This window comes from Macrobrachium rosenbergii, chromosome 40 (assembly GCF_040412425.1).
Source record: "Macrobrachium rosenbergii isolate ZJJX-2024 chromosome 40, ASM4041242v1, whole genome shotgun sequence".
Lineage (NCBI taxonomy): Eukaryota > Metazoa > Arthropoda > Malacostraca > Decapoda > Palaemonidae > Macrobrachium > Macrobrachium rosenbergii.
This window is the reverse complement of record NC_089780.1, coordinates 18,265,129-18,283,248: the sequence shown is the minus strand read 5'-3', so window position 1 is coordinate 18,283,248 and position 18,120 is coordinate 18,265,129. Positions and strand designations below refer to the sequence as shown.

The window sequence follows — 18,120 nt, the reverse complement described above, 5'->3', positions numbered from 1 at the left end:
GGAAAGGTGTGACTCAAATACGAGAGTAAACAAAGCATGGAAGAAAGAATGAAATGTAAATCTGGAAAATCAGAAAGAAAACAAAGCGAGGAAAACTGAGAATTTATAGAGCCAAAGGTATAGCAAAGGATAAGGGGAGGAATCGCAAAGTGCAATAACGGGGAAAAATATAAAAACTCAGAAACGAATGTAAGCTTCACAGATGAAACAGGAGAGTAAGAAGAAAAGAGAGGAGAAAAAAACGAGTAAATACACCAGATACGGAATCAAACAAGGATAAAAGAAGGAATGGGGGAGAGGTGAACATATATATTAAAGAATGAGTAATGCTGATATAAAAGATAAAGAGGATTTGGTGAGGAATAAACATTTCAGGAAAGAAATATTCAGAAATGTTTTGCAAAGGAAGAAAGCATTTATTTTGTTTAAATATTTTTATTTCAAGAAATCAGATTCCACTCAACGCATACAACTCAACTTGTATCTAAGTATTTTACTTGCATTTCTATTTATTTATTTATTTACTTACTTATTTGTTTATTTATCTGTTTTTCTAATGCCTGATCTCCTCTTTCTGTATTCTCCATTAACCTCTGTTATTTCTTTCGAATGAACACCCTATTCTCTGGAAGCTCGAATTTCAAGGTAATGGCCCCTGTGGGCTTGTTCCATATGAAAAGGTTTCATCTTCCTAATAATAATAATAATAATAATAATAATAATAATAATAATAATAATAATAATAATAATAATAATAATAATAAAAATAATAATAATAATAATAATCTTGGCAAGTTACCTCTTCTTTATATCCATTAATCCAACGAAATCCAATGATCGCAAAGTAATGAATTGTATTTTACCTCGAAAATCATCATCAGAGCCATCTAGCAGGTATTTAATTAATTATACATGAAATTTCAATACATCACTTAATGGAATTTTTTCTAGTAAACTAATGACGAGATCCCTCCATTATTCTGCGGATGGAACTTAAATGTTTTTTTTTTTTTATTATTCTTTTAAAAGAAGAAACATACCAAGTAGTGAGGATACACAGATCTTAATTAGATAAAAGTCCATTGTAATGAACATTCCAACATTTACTTGTACTTGGGCTGCAATATTGTATTAAACAGGGCACCCAGATGTAATTATGCTCGTTTACCTCACGATCCAGGTCAAATATAATTAATCGTCTTTTTCCGCTACGGAGAGAGAGAGAGAGAGAGAGAGAGAGAGAGAGAGAGAGAGAGAGAGAGAGAGAGAGAGAGATTACCTCACAATCCAGGTCAGATATAATTAATCGTCTTTTTTCCGCTACAGAGAGAGAGAGAGAGAGAGAGAGAGAATGAAGAAGCCACGCTTTTTAAAACATGAGAAGGCTTAGGTCAAGGTTTTCTGTACAACAAACTAATTCTGATACATATAAATTAATCAAGGTCACCAAAGGCCCTGTGTTCGAAAAACACGAATCAAAACTTAGAGAGGGCAAAGTCTTGTAAATGAATAAACTCAAAATTCGATACATAGCAAAATAAATAACAAGCACATACATTATACTTCCTTTCCCCATTCCTACGTTACGTAAAATTAAAATGTAAACATCTACAACCATTTTTCAACAAGATTATAATATCAGTTTCACTGAAATCAAGAGATTTAAGTAGCTTTCGCTTAAATCCAATATCCTTTCACTAACAGAACCTTCGTTTCTTCAGCCTTCAAAGGAGAGAGAGAGAGAGAGAGAGAGAGAGAGAGAGAGAGAGAGAGAGAGAGAGAGAGAGAGTAATGGTTCTTGGCTCGATCACCCGAAGAGCGCTCCCCCCTTTGCGCTGTTATTCTCCGAGGCAAAACAAATGCTCCAAAAAGTTGGTGAAATTCTCAAAAGGTTTTAGCACTCGGGGGAAAACTCTTCTTTGCAGGGAGAGGGGTTTTTGGGAGCTGCGGAATGCCCTCTCTTGCTAAGGCCGATTGAGCACTTGTGGGAAAGCGTTCAATATCATCTCACTGATCTTATTCATTGTATTATCAATTCTGTTCTAGAGAGACATATATCTTCCGTGAGTTGTCTTTATCTTGGATTTATTATAATATTTTCGATTAAATTACAATCCAAAAGTAGTTATGTTACACGAGGGCTTCAGATTGATGCTCTTTTATGTCCTTTCTATATTTACCTCTTCTTCTTCTTCTTCTTCTTCTTCTTTCAACGTGCTTGTTTCCCCATGTGTATGGGGTAACATTCCTTCCTAATGAACACCATATTCTTTGGAAGCTTGAATTTCAAGTCAGGGGTCCCTGTGGGCTTGTTCCATATGAATAGGGTTCACCTTGTGAATAATAATAATAATAATAATAATAATAATAATAATAATAATAATAATAATAATAATAATAATAATAATAATAATAATTTCTGTGTTCGTCCCATATTTCTCATATTAGATGAAAAGATTAGTTTTTTCAAGGTCTGTATTGTAAAGTCTTCATCGACGATAATCAAATATATGGGCTAAAGAACTTCAAGCACACGCAAGGAACAATACCCCAGCAGCTACAGGATATGCCACATCTGACAACAACGAACTGAACGTCTTCGGTACAAAAATAACATATAAAAATGGCAATGCACATAGTAATTTCCTACCTATAACGTACCTGCCAGTCAAATGGAAATTACTAACAGGGATCATGAGTGAAGACTGGAAGCTTTTTTGATGCGCGCAAGTATTCGTATTTGAATGCAAAGCAATATGATTATGATAGGAGAAGTGTGAGTCAATTATTGTTAGAAAGTTGAACATGAATATTACTGCCGTATTCACTCGGTTAATATTATAAAAGCATTAGAAACACAAAGAAAATAGGCTAAATGACTTTTTAAAAAATATATCTGCGTACTAAAAATGCATAAACGTATGAAATAAAAAAAACACACTTACATGTGAATATGGGATTTAAATTACCTACAATCATTTATTTCCACTAGTACACAATGAACGTCACCAAAGATAAAGTATATTTAAACATATCAACTTAACTCCAAAACAAAGGTTTTACAAATCAAGATGGTGTAACATCACATGCAATGAAATTATATATAAAAAAAGATAACAATAAAAAAAAATATGAAAAAGGTGCAATTGGCAAGAATCCAAATAAAAAAAAAGGCACACAGAGTTAAGTCAAAAGAGAATTCAAATGGAAAATCGCTTCTGAAGTTTCTCTCTCTCTCTCTCTCTCTCTCTCTCTCTCTCTCTCTCTCTCTCTCCTTCCTATCCTACGTCAGCCTTTGATCGAAGAGGATTTTCTCCATTTGTATATCAAAGAAGGTCAAAGGAGCGGCGTCCGAAACAAACGCTTCAAAAAAGCGAGTCTTAGAAGATTCCCAATTTACGAGCGGATAAAAATACTGTTCGCGAGAGATGGGAAATCTGAGCCGCCGTCTTCGCAGGATTGATGCTACATGCGAGAGATTTTATGCGTAGCTCAAATATGAATAGGTTTTTAGTTTTATTATAAATTAATATCTATCTGTCTTTTGTATGTACGTATATGTATATATATATATATATGTATGTATTATGTGTGAATATACATATATATATATATATATATATATATATATATATATATATATATATATATATATATATATATATATATATATATGGATGTATGTGTTTGTGTGTGTATGTATGTTTGTATGTTCAAGCATAACTCTGAAACGCATCAAGCAATTTCAACAAAACTTGGTATACATATGACCTGCTATCAGGAAAAGAATACTGTGGGGGTAAGACATCAATAACACCAAAGGGCACCAAAGGGGGTAGGGGTAGGAAGGGCTTCCCTGAAACGAGGCTGGTTCTGCCTGTAGACTTAGCAACTAAATAAACTCTACGAGGTTTGTTATACCTCATTTCGGTATAGATATGACTTATTATCTGGAAAAGAATACTGTGGGGGTAAGACATCAATGGCACCAAAGGGGGTTGGGAGTGGGAAGGGTGACACATAAAAAATAACCAAAAACGACAGATAATGTCTAATCCAGTTTTCAAAGGTCACTGAGATGAATAGCAACAATCCCGAAGCCCTTTCAGTCCAAGTTCTGCCCTGATAGGAAGGTGGAGAGAGAGAGAGAAAGAGAAAATGTCAAAAATGACATATACTAGTAGTCTAATTCATAGTTTTTGCGGTCGCTGAGATGAATAGTGACACTCAAGATGCCCTTTAAGTCCAAGTTCAGCCCTGATAGGAATGGAAGGTGAAAAAGGGTGAAATATAAAATATCAAAAATCCTGAGCAATGTAACTGAAGCAACTATCTTAACAGGAAAGGGAGAGAGTGAGAGAGAGAGTAGAAGGGGTGTTAAGGAGGAGAGAGAGAGAGAGAGAGAGAGAGAGAGAGAGAGAGAGAGAGAGAGAGAGAGAGAGAGAGTTAGTTTGTCGGTTTTCATTCAGAGTTTTCTTGGGCAGTGCCGGGTTGGTCAGCTAGTGTATGTATATATATATATATATATATATATATATATATATATATATATATATATATATATATATATATATATATATATATTGACGTCTTATTTTCACATTATACAACAATGAATTTAATCATATTGGTTTTCTAGTTTCCTAATACTGCTTTTTTTGTGGCAAATCTGAAATTTGTTTCAGTAAATTCGCACCTACTGCTTTATACAGCTAGATTGCCTTGGTGACAAACTTATCAATTCTTTTTATATTAATCACTCAGAATAGGAAATAAGGCTTTACTGCATCTAATTTCAAACCAATTTTTTACTGTTTAATTAAAACAAGTCAAATCAAGATTTGGATAAAATTAAAGCATTCCTCTTGATCTTCCTAAGTCTTAGACTTCCGGTATCATAGCACGACCTACAAATCGACACCGCTGCTTGCTAAAATTAACAAATAACAGCGCAACACACGAGAATATCTTAAGCAACGGTGATTGAAATGCCATTAATCTTTTTAATCACCTGAATATCAGGGTTTCTTCCGAGCTTGACATTTCCTAGTGACTTATTTCGATTCGTGATTTTCATCTTGAAAATGAAAAATAGCTTCTGCGCACTATTAGTGTCTTTTACAATATTAGCAAGGGTGGAGTGCTATTTGCAAAAATTTCATTTCACTCTCTTTTTCATCACTTGCGAGGAAATGATTTCATGGTTTTAGATTGTGGTTTGGTTGAAGGCATTCTCTTATTTCTTTGTCGTTTCTTACATATTTTAACTTCCTAGAAAGAATTTTCAGAGCACTTACCAATATGTTTGCAAAGGTTTGCTTATTTCCTTATCGTTTCTTTTATTTTTTAACTTGCTATAAATGATTTACATTGTACTTCCAAATGTACTGTATTAACAGATCAAGTGGCTATTTTGAAAATACCCAAGCGAAAATACTATACATCTTTTTGTCAACAGAAATCAGACTTTTTCTCCTTCTCCTAAACTTGACATTTCCAAATGACCTTTCGAATAATGATTTGTTTAGGATAATCTTTTTAATGCAACTTCGAAATAATTTTAACCTCGTATAAAAACTGTGGGCATTTGATAATTTCTTTCGTATTTTTCCCATTTCCAACACTCCTGTGTTCGTTACCTTAATTTGCAAAGCCAACTACGTGTAGATTTTATATATATTACGTATATGTGTATATGCATACATAATTACACATATCTAAAACAATAAGCAAAAATAAATAAATGATGAAATAATGAACTATTCACTGGACATAAAAGTCCGAAATGATTGAGAATCTAGCGCTGATGGCATTAAACCTAAATACATAGATCTAATCACCCCGAATTAAGCACGGTGAATTAAAACCAGGCGCTTGTTTAATTATTTTCTCTTCCGCAAATAGTCCTGCCACTTCATTCTTTACACAAGATAAGTGTAATGAATACTTCCACTTTCTCTCATGATCGTTTTGACTTAACTACACCAAGTTCATGATAATACGTAATACGAGTTGTTTAATAACTAATCTATGTATTTTCGTAATTTGCTTTTTTTACTTCATTATCGTAACGAGGCCAAATGTAATGTTTTCTTTCATTGTCATTTAGAATTATTTTGATTCTCATTACATGCTCGATAATACGTGAAACGAGTTGTGCAATAATATAATTATTTATTTTTGTAATTCGCATTTTTACTTCATTATCTTAACGAGACTAAATGTAATGTTTACTTTAAGTGTTATCTATTACCGTTTTTATTCTAATTACATCCTGTGCACGTTAATACATCAAGCGAACTGTCTGGTGTTTAATTTATTTATTTACTTATTTTTGTAATCGGTCCCGTTTCTTCATTATCACAAAACTTAATGTTTACTTCAATGCAAAGCAAACTCAAGCCTTCCCCAGTACACTAATTGTTAGTTAATAGTCTCCAAATATCAACCACATCAGTCAATCAGGTTTTTTTCCCTTAAAGAATCATGAATTTCGAAACGCCATCTGACATGCGGTTCTTGACATTTGGGAAAGTACTACCGGATTTCTGATTTCTTCATAAGAGACCTTTTGAAAGTGAAAATTTTTTTTTTGTGTGGGGGGACGAATCTCAGAAACTGTCGACGTCAGTTAAATCAATATTTGTGATGGTGTTCAGATTATGTTTTTATCTTTATATATATATATATATATATATATATATATATATATATATATATATATATATATATATATATATATATATATATATATATATATATATTTTTTTTTTTTTTTTCTTATTTCACAGGTTAAGGAATAAAAGGTTTAAAATATTAATTGTTCAGTTTTTTTCAACCTACCTTGACGTTCTCATTTTTTTCAGGATCACGTGGAATTACACTGGGTCCCCGCCAAATGACGCCAAATATTTTATCTGTTTCCGAAATAATACTTAAATAACAAGTTTCCGAAATAATACTTAAATAACAAGTATGTATATTTTCATTTTATAAGTTATGAAATAAAACTTTAGAAAATATCAATTTGTAGAATGTTTTCTCATTCTACATCTTGATATTTCATTTCTTTTAGGTTGTTAGAGATTTGAATTTGCTGCCTTTTCAAATGACATCATATAATAAGTTTATTTCCTTAATATAACCTTTCTAGCACAAACTGGGAATTTCATACAAATACTCTAAGCCCCAAAACTTTCATATTAAAAAATTAAGTCCTAGGAAAATATTTTGCAAGAAATTACATAAGAAGGCAACTCTAAATTACACAGCAAGAGAGGATATCATGACAAACAGCAATTCACAATAACTGAAAATTACGGAAAATAGTTAAAACATTTTGATGAAAATAAAAGATACTCAGTTGACATATCACACTGATCATCTGCTGAACCACATTAAAACATTTGTCACATCCATAATTTTCTGTAAGTTTTTTCACGGAACCTAAAAATTTTTAGGTTCCTTATTTGCATTTGCAAAAGATAATTTATATTTTTTACATTTACACCCATTATCAGTGTGCCGCTGAATCACAAGAAAACCAAAGAATTCAAAGAAAAATAATAAAATACGGAATTCAAATAGCAGGAAAAATGTCAGCATATTCCTTCAGGTCTCTCTTTCTCTCTCTCTCTCTCTTGTACAATTCCATCAGAAAGGTAATAAGTTCATCGAAAGCTTTATTCTTCGGTCGGAAATGTTATCTTTTTTTAATTGAATTTTGGTCAGTTAATGGAACTCCATTGAGAATCTAATGAACATCCGAGGAAATGCCATGGGGTTCATTGATTCTTTTTAACAGTAGTTTTTAATTGAATTTTGTACAATTCCAAATTGGAAGTATATGAGAATTTCCATATTTAATTTTCTGAAAACTTCTGATGATATTTTCTTGGTCATAATTACTATTAATGAAGCTGTTTCTCTAAATGAAGGGCAGAGACCACTCCACAAAAAAAAAAACTGAAATATATAGGAAAAACAAAAACAAGAAAATATCACAATGGCAAAAACTATAATCCTATTTTTTCTTTACACTGGCGTGTCAAAGTCCCGACATCAAGAGGAACAGACATTCTGTACACGACGTTTTGTTAAATGGGTTGGGGTGGGGGTGGGGGTGGGGGTGGGGGTGGGGTGGGGTCTTACAAAACATTCAAAGATCATTTTAATAGTGTTGATATTGGTTCATGTTAAAGCCCCCCTTTTAAATCTGTTTGGGTAATCTCCTATCCTAGCAGTATAAACATTACAAAACACATCTTTGTATCTTAGTCTTTTAATGACCTTATTCATCGCCATTCACTGGAAATATGAAAGCTTATATATACATTTACACTGACTGCCTTAAAATTCTTTGGTGGTTTCCATATACAATTCGAAGGGAATTTCAATTTTTTTTGAACACCCACCAAAGAAACCGATGTCGCCTCGCCAAACCTTGCTGGGAGAGATCACGTCCTTCTTGCTCTGAACGGTAGCTGAAGTTCCAACTACCAATGCATAGTTACGATGGTTCGAATGAGAGGAGGAAGGAAATTACCCAATTCAGACAAAAAAGTGCAATAATGACTGAAATATATTTCAAAGAGAGAGAGAGAGAGAGAGAGAGAGAGAGAGAGAGAGAGAGAGAGAAATTTTATTCTTTTAAGAAATGTAATCGTATTTCATTTTAAGCACCGAGCACGTGGGGGTGGGGGGTAGGAGGATATTATGATAAGGAGGTTAATGGTGATGGGTAATGGGGTGATGTTAATGTAGGGCTTGACGAGATTCGCTTATCAACATGTTTGAAGTGGCGATATTAATACCCTTATTGATAACAGTTAATATCAATTATTCCAATTCGCCATGAAGACATAGATATGTATCATTATAGCATTACTTATATCATCGTTTACGTTTTGAGGGAAAGTGGGGGGACCTGATTTTCCGACGAGGGAGTTTGCGACACAGCCATGGACGATGCGTATCCCAAAAGCCAGTAGCTGAGTAGTTTTGACGGCTGGGGATTTGCAGCCTCTGTGTAACTTAATTAGCTGGTAAACACGATTATTTATATTACGACAATCTCCACCATATTGTTATCTTTTTTAGTCTATATAATATATACTTCTATATGGCATTTTTTTTGTAGAGATGGCGGCAGCAAACAAAGACAACTCTGTTGAGCATATAACTTAAAGAGGTCGGATCATTGGTGAGTGGGAGCGTGGTGTTCCAACACGAGATATTGCCGTGAGCGTTGGAGTGTCAAAGGTGGATATCAAGATGGCGGGAAGAGGGAACATTGGCAAATAGACCAAGGAGAGGACGCCCACGCATAACAAAACGACAACAAGACGAACAAAATCATTGCAGCATCCACAGACGACCCCCTGAAAACCTCAGTAACTATCACGCAAGAACTGCATTTCCCGTGCACTCCACAGACAACCAGACTGCGACTGAGGAAGCATGGCATCGGGTGCCATGTTCCGGCGGTCAAAGAGGAGTTAAAGGAATGGCATCGTGACACTCGTCTGGGCGTTGCTCTGCAACATATTGTTTACGATATCGATGACTGGAAAAATGTCATCTTTAGCGATGAAACTTACTTTACATCGATAGAGTCCAGAGCAATGCCCGTCTGGCGACGCATCGGCACAAGATACGATGCTAGAAATATTCAGGAGAGAGCTAGGAGTGGGAGGTTGTCCTCGAAGTCGACCACGAAGTCGTCTTCGAAGTCGACCTCGAGGGCATCCTCGAAGTCTACCTCGAGGTCGTCCTTGAAGTCGTCCTCGAAGTTGATCTGAAGGTCGTCCTCGAAGTTGATCTGAAGGTCGTCCTCGAAGTCGATCTGGAGGTCGTCCTCGAAGTCGATCTGAAGGGCGTCCTCGAAGTCGATCTGGACGTCCTCCTCGAAGTCGACCACTAGTTCGTCCTCGAAGTCGCCTTCGCCGTCGTCGTCGTCGTTGTCGATCTCGTCGTCGTCGTCGACCTCATTGTCGTCGTTTTCGTCGTCGACCTCGTCGATTCCGTCGTCGTCGTCGACCTCGTCATCGTCGACCCCGTCGGCGTCGTCGTCGACCTCGTCGGCGTCGTCGTCGACTTCGTCGTCGTTTTCGTCGTCGACCTCGTCGTCGACGTATTATTATTATAATTATTACAATTTTATATAATTATTAACATGATTATTATTATTATTATTATTATTATTATTATTATTATTATTATTATTATTATTATTATTATTATTATTATATTGAGATTTGCTTTTTCCACTTTTCGTATTTAACCCTCAGGACCAGACTCCTGTAACCCACTTTCGGTGTCTAGCTGAAAATTAATTGTATGCAATCTGTTCTTTAACTGTTATCATTTTTAATATTATTTTACTATTATTCTCGATATCAGCACTGTCATTACCATTATTATGAATACTATTTTTACAACTACTTCAGCAACTGCGTGGATATTGCTAATTATAATTTTTATCACATCACCTCGTGTATCTAGACTGTGTGTATTGTAATGCCTCTACTTTGTATATTTCATGTTATGGCCCTGAGATGAAATAAAGGATATTATTATTATTATTATTATTATTATTATTATTATTATTATTATTATTATTATTATTATTATTATTATTATTATTTTCTGTTGTCTACACTTTGTATATTCCATGTATGTGGCCCTGAGCTGAAATTAAGGATATTATTATTATTATTATTATTATTATTATTATTATTATTATTATTATTATTATTATTATTATTTTCTGTTGTCTCTACTTTGCACTACTTTTCTTACTTTGATGGATTCTCTATACTATTCGAAGTAAATCTCATTTTTTTTTACTTTCCTTTGAGAAAAATTAAAAACTTCTCATAAGAGACTTCTATTTTTCTTTCTAAAATATCTATACTTTTATACTTCAAGTGCTCCATGACGCACTTTTCAATTATTAAACGTTCCCGATTAAGCTTGCAAAGGCCTTTGTGGAATAATAAACAGTCCTTTTGCAATTTCTGTGAGTGCTCAAGTGAAATATTCAGCTAGGAATTTAGAAGTTCTCTGGAAGAATTACTGAAGAATATGAGAGAAAGGCATTTGAAGCTTTCTCGTCTATTTCACATGAGGTGTAAACAACTGTTGCCAGAAATTACAAACAACAATTGACATGCATTTCATTAATACAGGAAGTATTTTTACGGTGGTGTTATCAACCTCAACTTTTATTTATATATCATTTTAGCTGTCTATTCATCTTTATTAACAAGTCCGCAATTTTCAGTGATTCATTTCACGTTAGTTACTCATGATTATACAAAAGGTTACCCATTAGTTAACTGCATGAATATAATAAATTTTTTATATGCAAATTGTCTTGCATTCAATCGTTATTTCTAACTGAGGCACAGTGAAGACCAGATGATTCCAGCCTTTTCATTAAACCTCAATATTCGCGAAAATTTCCAGAGCTGTTGGTAAGGATGAAACTCACAGATTTTTGCATTTCTTTTCATCAATAATTATTTTTGATAAAAACTAAGAAGGTTTCCTGAGGGGTTGATCATACTTAAAATATTTTGTATATTGTGATGTTCACATTTTGATTACATCAGTAGTTAATAAGTAATCTGAAAACTATTTTTTTCGATGAAAACGTAATTTATTTGATTATTTTTTACGAAATCGAACATTAATGACAACGATTTGAAAATTTTAAAATTTCATGCATGCAACTGGAATATTATTGACTTGTTTTCAAATGGAGTCGATATGATTTCCTGTAAGAAAAATGGATAATTTTGGTAAAAAAAAAAAAAAAAAAAAAGCTCTAAATTGTGCACATAAAAATGCATAACATTTGTATAAATGTATTTTCTTGCTAAAGAAGGAAGGAATAAGACTAAAAAAAAAAGAATGAAATAATTAAAGGTAAAGCAAAAAGCAAACAAATGACCAGCTCTTTTTCTGTAACATCACAGGGGCGTATAACTTCGTTTCCACCATATAACACAAGATTGCCAACCACAAAACAACTAGCGAAGTTGGCCTTTCTTGTAGCCGATAATTCTCACAGATGGAGCCACAATGCGTCACTCGCCTTTCTCATAACACGAACGATATGTCACGGAACTTCCGACATTCCTTTTAATTAAAAGGCATCGGGAGAGAGCGTTTTGCTTCTAGCGTTGCTTACCAGGCTGTGGGTTAGTACTCTGTAATGTCATTGTCACTATTATTTATGTCATTATCACTATTATTTACTCGTTTACTTTTTTACTGCTGAGAAAAGTTCTCTTTCGGAGCGATTAGCGTAATATGGTTATGATTCTGCATTCATGAATAACATTCTGTAGTTTTGTTGCTTATTAGAATAATGAAAGTCTTTGTTTCGGAATGAATAGCGTAAAATTATTATAATTATGCATAACCGGATTAAACTCTGTAGCTTTGTTGCTCATAAAGTTAATGAAAGGCTTTAGGATGTTAAGTGAATCAGAATATGATCCAACCTATAAAGTTATGAAAAGCATTTAAGTGTGAAGTTAAACTGAATCAGAATTCTAAATGAACTAACTCTATAGTCCTATAATTAATTAATCAAGTCATCTGCATTCAAGACAGGACTTAAAATTTATATGATTACATTTTTTCCAGAAGCATTCACAAGGCACTGGAAATGTTTTTCCAATGGAATGTCTTTCTCGCTAAAGCAAATAAATCAAATGCTTTGACAAGCTTTTCCCCTTTCGAAACATATGGATGAATTAATCGTTTGTTGACCTACATTTGCGAAACATCTGAGACCGAAGTAATGGACAGAGCTGTTTCCTAATGTCCTCTAACACCCCTAATCAATAAACACTCTTTCAGAAGACTGAAGTTACCATTCACATTTTCTTTGTTACGTTCCATTCTCCCACCACAGTCAGTATATTTCACAGCTTAATAATTGAATACAATTAAATTCAAATAAGAATTATATATGATGACTGCGTTCAAAACGGTTCATTGTTTGTAGAAAAGTTGCAGTTACTTCCTGATGTTTTTTTAATTCTATCCTGTTTTATAATAGTTTATTTATAGTAAATTAACGTATAAAAACTAATGTATCTGAATGACCATAAATAAGTAAACGAGTGCCAGCATTCGAGAAAACCGGCCATATAATAATAATAATAATAATAATAATAATAATAATAATAATAATAATAATAATAATAATAATAACAATAATAATAATAATAATTATTATTATTATTATTATTATTACTATTATTATTATTATTATTATTACCCTGAATTTTTCTTCTGCCCCATTCTCTTCTATAATATAATAATAATAATAATAATAATAATAATAATAATAATAATAATAATAATAATAATAATAATAATATCCTACTCATTATCCTGAATTTTGCTTTTGCCCATTCTCTTCTATAATAATAATAATAATAATAATAATAATAATAATAATAATAATAATAATAATAATAATAATAATAATAATTTTCCTACTCATTGTCCTGAATTTTGCTTTTGTCCCATTCTCTTCTATAATAATAATAATAAAAATAATAATAATAATAATAATAATAATAATAATAATAATAATAATAATAATTTCCTACTCATTATCCTGAATTTTGCTTTTGCCCCATTCTCTTCTATAATAATAATAATAATAATAATAATAATAATAATAATAATAATAATAATAATAATAATAATAATAATTTCCTACTTATTATCCTGAATTTTTCTTTTGCCCATTCTCTTCTCTGCTCTATCCTCTTTTAAAGACACTAGTAACCAACTCATCGATATTCTGCCGCCACGGTTTTCTCTTGTCGTTTTGAGATTTATAAACAAGTTCCTGTCCTCTGATTACGGCTGTTATGTTGTTATACGACCCTAAAAGTTGTTTCTATCCGTGTCAAGGACACAGAAGGGAGTGTGTATGGGTATCTGTATTCTATAACCCTGAGGTTTCTTGGGGTTGTAAATTGTGGATCCTGGGGTTATTACATTTTGAATTTTCCCATTACCTTCTGTTACTTCTTTCTAATGAACACCACATTCTTTGGAGGCTTGGATTTCAAGTCAATGGCCCAAGTGGGCTTGTTCCATATGAATAGGGTTTATCTTCTGAATAATAATAATAATAATAATAATAATAATAATAATAATAATAATAATAATAATAATAATAATAACTTTGATGTGTTGTAATGCGTGTTTTGGACGTTTCTGATAATAATAATAATAATAATAATAATAATAATAATAATAATAATAATAATAACTTTGATGTATTTTAATGCGTGTTTTGGACGTTTCTGACGTTCTTTTATTCGCTGTAAGGAAACATTTTAATACTACCCCACCTCTAATGAGAGCCGTGTTCAATCACAGCCCCATTGAAATGAACTGTCAAACATACGCAAAAGAATGTAAGTATTTCAGTAACGGTAAATTTGCGATAGATTTGAGCATGAGTTTCATAGTAATTATGCTAAGGAGATTAAGATCAAAGCATGAAAACTCCAATACCAAATAGTGGTTTGAAGTAAAATAACACCAAGAAGTAGAATGAATATGGAATCTCTTTCTTACTTACATTCTTGTTTTACCAGCGAGGGGACTTTAATTTTGTATTATGCAAAGTAATCTTGTTAAGGTAGACTCAAGATCACAACATAAAATCTACAATATCAAATAATTGTTTTAAGTAAAACAATACCAAAAAGAACATGGAATCTCTTTCTTATATTCTTGCATCACCTTTTAAACTATAATTTCATATCATGAAAAGTTAGGGGGTAATCAAAAGGACATAAAATAATGCCAAAAAGACTATGGAAGCTATTTCTTATACTCTTGTATTACCACTGAGGACATTTTAATTTTACATCATCTAAAGTCAGGTGACCGTGAGGAAATATAAGACCGTGTGGCCTAACGGATAAGGCGTCGGACTTCGGATCCGAAGATTGCAGGTTCGAGTCCTGCCACGGTCGAGGTGAATAAATATTTTGTAATTCATAAATGGATGACTGGCAATAAGTAATGTCACTGCTTCTCGACCCCTCGATATTTTGAAGTAAGTTTTCATGACTTCGGGATTTTCTTGTCATTTAAGTCAAGGAAGGAAATAACTTGAAGCCTTAAGATATTAGTTACCGGTGGGTACCCCTGACCTTTAACAAACAAGCAAACAAAAAAGAAGTAAAGAAGGTTAGCAAAGGTCACAACGACTGAAAAGAGAGAGAGAGAGAGAGAGAGAGAGAGAGAGAGAGAGAGAGAGAGAGAGAGAGAGAGAGAGGTAAACAAAAATAAAAAGTAAAAAATACGATGAAGTTTCTTCGGCGCAATCGAGTTTTCTATACAGTTTATAATGATGTATGAGTCGCGGCCCACGAAACTTTCAGCCACTGCCCGGTGGTGGCCCGTCCTAAAGCGTTGCCAGACGCACGATCATGGCTAAATTTAACCTTAAATAAAATAAAAATTACTGAGGCTAGATGGCTGGAATTTGGTATGTTTCTTGATTGGAGAGTGGATGATCAATATACCAATTTGCAGCCCTCCAGCCTCAGTAGTTTTTAAGATCTGAGGGCAGACAGAAAAAAGTGCGGACGGACGGACAAAGCCATCTCAATCTTTTTTACAGAAAACTATATATACGCCTTGTAAAAAGAAAAACTTCCGACAGCCACCTTTTGAAGCCATTGTTTATAAGAATTTTGCTTCGTTTTTAGCTTCTAAGTTAAACAAATGGAGAAAATCCTTCCGGTAGGAGACTGATTTATAGATAGAAAAACAAAACGAGTGAAAATAAAAGATGAAGAGAAATTCAGAGTCAATGTTACATTTTGAACCTGATTTTTTAATCATCTGAATCAGACGTTCCTTTGGATTCTCTTTTCTAATCTTTTTAATCGATAATATCTGCTTTAATCTTTCCGTAAACGTTTTCCCAGGTTTTTGAGGGTGGTGGGCGGTCGTGGACTCCACCCACCCCGCCCACCCAACCACCCAAGGACTAGAGTTGTCCTTTATTTTTTCTCGCTCTACCAACGATTTTTTTTTTTTTTTTTTTGAGATTCTGAGAGCAATGGGCCAACTTATATCTTTTTCCACAAAAAGAAAGTTGTTTAAAGGCATCATAGGTTCAAGGTCGATCTTAAGAAATTATCATTATTATCTTATTTTTTCTATTGTGAATTCGGTTAAACAGTAATTCTTCCCACTGATGTTATAAAATGTATTTTTTACGTATCATTCTCGCTCTGCCTGTAACTGAATCTTTCTTCCAATTAGGATACCTCTGGGCTTATTAGGTTTTCAAAACTACAATTGAGAGGCCACGTCATTTTAATTTTCTTTACATACATCGAATTATGTGTAAATGAATCTTAATTATATCTCTCTCTTCACATGAAATTCACAACTATGCATTCAATTTCATGTGAATGAAACTTATTTATGTTTCGTAATGCGAAATCTACTAGTAATTACTAACCTAAACTTTCAAAGTAAGTCCTAACCTACTTCACATGATGCCGGAAACTGGATAAGTATATATCAATTAAACTATATTCGCACTTTTGTCAAACATATACTATAGTGAGGGTGAAACTGCAATTTTACTGCACTGTTTTATTCTGCTCAAACAGATTTGTGTGACTGATGCAGTAATTTTTAGTACAATAACTGCAGTAAACGCAGCATTACAAGTTTATTGTTAGAATAAAGACTGTATTCCGTTAGCTGAGCAAAATCCCAATATTTCGTCATCATTCTCTTAATTACTATAGTTGTATCACCTCTCCCATCGCACCTGAGTTCATGAATGAAATTCAGAACCACAAAAAATAAATAAAAAAAACCTGCAGCATTAACCATTCAGAACCCCGGAGTGAGGAATAGGATACGCACTGGTCGTTAGGAAACTCGGGCGTCTTAAACTTTCTAACTCTTTGAAGAACGTAGGAAGTGGAAAAGATTGTTGGCGTGGGCTTAAAAAGTTTTGGCCAATTGGGTAAAGTGGAAAATGAAGCAAGGAGTGAATCGTTCATGGCTGTAAATAGAATGCCTTGATTTTCTTTTTCAGTGTTTCTCTTGCTATTTTAAGTGTGTGTGTGTGTTTGTGTGTGTGTGTGTTTGTGTGTGCACGTGTGGTTGTGTGTGTGTGTATTAGTTGTTAGCCCTATATTCTTCTTTACTTTTATGAAGGAAGGTCTTCAGGTCTGTTCACAAAATTGTCAGGGATTTTTGTTATTCTTTTATTTTAATATTAGTATTTTCCCCATAATACTTATCTAAATTAAGGTTTTTTCAGATCTTTTACTAATTTTCTATTATATAAATTTTTGTTACCGATTTATATTTTCATTGTAGTTGATCGGACTCATGATTTACAGGATTACATGAAGAATACAACTCAACTTTTCTTGACAATACTTCCGAGGAATTCTAGATGATTGCAGGTCCAGTCAAAGCCTATGAATATCACACACACATACAAATAGTAACGAGATTTCCTGGATCTATTCCTTTGAAAATTTGATGAAAGTTCAATCACTGAATTATTATCTGTAGACTGGTAAACGTATGATACTTTGTTACACTTTTCATTTAACCATATCGGCGAATTGTTTTTTCTTCCTGTGTTCCCAGGGCCTTGAATAGTTTCGCCAGTCAAGTTTGTAAGAAAAACAATAAAGATTGTTTCTCCGACAAGAAAAAGGAGAGGGACCTACCCTCGCCCCGAAAACCCTTCCCCAAACTAAAAGCACTTTTGCCTCTGGTGCAAAAACCTTCTGAAAATTGCACAGGCCAATCCATTACTGGTTCCGCCTTCGAAAATAACAGCCTTGGGGGTTGTGTCCTAGCGTCTGGACGTAGACCCTAGTACCTCCTGAAGGGCTGTGGGAACAAGCGCCCTAAAAGTGTAAACATGATGGCTTAGGAAAAAAAAACTAATAGAAGCTGCTAAGTAATTTTCTGCTACTGATGAATTGGAACTGGATTTTTTTCATACAAGTGAACGGGAAAATATGCAGCCTATATTTTTCTAGTTTTTTTCGACTTTTTCCTTTATTTTTGTTCTAT

The 18,120-nt window shown here is 33.4% G+C and overlaps 1 long non-coding RNA gene and 1 other non-coding gene across 2 annotated transcripts in view; one reads left to right on the top strand and one right to left on the bottom strand.

Annotated features, from left to right (window-relative positions):
• Window positions 1–18,120, bottom strand: part of LOC136826199 (uncharacterized) — a 708,350-nt gene that overhangs the window by 144,193 nt on the left and 546,037 nt on the right. The window lies entirely within an intron of this gene.
• TRNAR-UCG (transfer RNA arginine (anticodon UCG)) lies at window positions 14,951–15,023 on the top strand. The gene has a single exon. It is a non-coding gene; the product is annotated as a tRNA-Arg (tRNA).